The sequence below is a fragment of the Mandrillus leucophaeus genome, unplaced genomic scaffold (assembly GCF_000951045.1).
Source record: "Mandrillus leucophaeus isolate KB7577 unplaced genomic scaffold, Mleu.le_1.0 Scaffold278, whole genome shotgun sequence".
Lineage (NCBI taxonomy): Eukaryota > Metazoa > Chordata > Mammalia > Primates > Cercopithecidae > Mandrillus > Mandrillus leucophaeus.
This window is the reverse complement of record NW_012102898.1, coordinates 3,196,321-3,197,972: the sequence shown is the minus strand read 5'-3', so window position 1 is coordinate 3,197,972 and position 1,652 is coordinate 3,196,321. Positions and strand designations below refer to the sequence as shown.

Here is a 1,652-nt window from a genome sequence, read left to right as displayed (position 1 = left end):
GTGGTAGTTGGGAAGAATAAGTGTCCTGGAACATGGAGCCATCTGCCCCCTCTGATTTCCAGGGTGTCGCTTTTCAGCCTGTAAATTCTGCCGTCTGCGTAAGTCCTATGTGGACAGATCCACAGTGATCCTAGGCCAAGATGAACCCCGCCTCAGCAAATGCTGACACTACAGAACCCTGGAGCTCTGGCACTGGTAATCATTAAGCCCCAGACTTTGTAATTCAGTTAGCAGCATTCTCAAAAAGAACATCTCAGACCTTTAGTAGTGAATCTGTCCAGCAGTTTCACCAGCAAGAATCTCAGGGCTTCTGGGCTTCCTTCCAGAATGAAGTGTATCCTTACAAAGTTAAACTGTAGAGCTACAGAATGTCTTGGTCCAACCATGCCGTGTTGCTCATCTTGCTGCTCCTCAGGTTGTTGCATTCAAGTTCCTAAACAGGGAATACGTTTGCAAGCCAACAGCAGCCCTCAGAAAGTCTTTAATCATCTCATAAACTTGGCCTTCTTTTCCCCAAGCAAGGGACTAGAGAAGGGACATACTCTGTGGGTTCTAACCTTGTTACTATCTTCTCTTCTTCTTCTTCTCATTCCTGTGGCCTACATTATATCCTCCTTCTGAGTTGGAACAGCAGGCCTTTACTGAGTTAACAAGGAGATTTATAGTCTACATTGCATGAAAGTATGAACTCAAGACCTCAGGGCTTGGTTTTTGATAGCCAAAACACTCATAAAGGACCTGGAAAACCCTTTTCTTCTCAACAATACCTATTTCTACACCTAGTATCTAGCTGTGAAATTCTACTTTTCATATTAAAGCTGATTTTACCAGCCTTTTTCTCTAAAAGGGAATTCTTCTTTAAAACCCAAAACTCAACACCAATCCCCAGCCACCAAAAGCTAACAAGAGGGAAAACTCTATGCAATGAGATAATGAAGACAAAAGAAAATTGACTTTAAAAACGTACATATCAAACTGTAGATATGGAGTTAAATAATCTTACCAAAATAAGTGTGATCCAAAAATACAATTGCGTATAATGCTGGGTCACTGTATAGATTCATGGAAAATATATTCTCAAGTCAGTCAAATTAATCACTAAAAGCATAAATGTCCAGTTAGATAATTCATGTTGTGTTTGGTCGATCATATGTTAAACTGAGGAAGTGTCAACCATAAGGTTGTCACTTTCTTTTTTCCTACACCAAAAAAAAATGGGAACGTAAGCTAGTGTTCTCTTGAGGAATAGAGTTTTGAAGAGAAAGGAGTAAATCATCTTATAGAGTAGCCAACACACACATATATGCAGATTCCACATGTTATATAGGCATACATATAGGTATAGATAAAGTTATATTTAGTTTTTATTACAGTAATGGTCTTTTCTTTATAAAATGGGTGTAGGAATTTCCAGGCTTACAAATAAAGTTTCTTTTTTTCTTTTTTTCTTTTTTTTTTTTTTGAGACATTGTCTTATTCTGTTGCTCAGGATGGAGTGCAGTGGCATGACAACAGCTCAACCTCCCAGGCTCAAGCAATCCTCTCACCTCAGCCTCCCAGGCAGCTGGGATTACAGACATGTACTATGCCCAGCTAATTCTTTAGTTTTTAAATATTTTTTGTAGAGATGAGGTCTCACTATGTTGCTCAGG

At 39.2% G+C, this 1,652-nt stretch overlaps 1 protein-coding gene across 1 annotated transcript in view; it reads left to right on the top strand.

Moving 5' to 3' along the window:
* The window catches only part of CDH18 (cadherin 18, type 2), a 1,248,329-nt gene that overhangs the window by 67,977 nt on the left and 1,178,700 nt on the right, over positions 1 to 1,652 (top strand). The gene's annotated exons all lie outside the window — the stretch shown is intronic.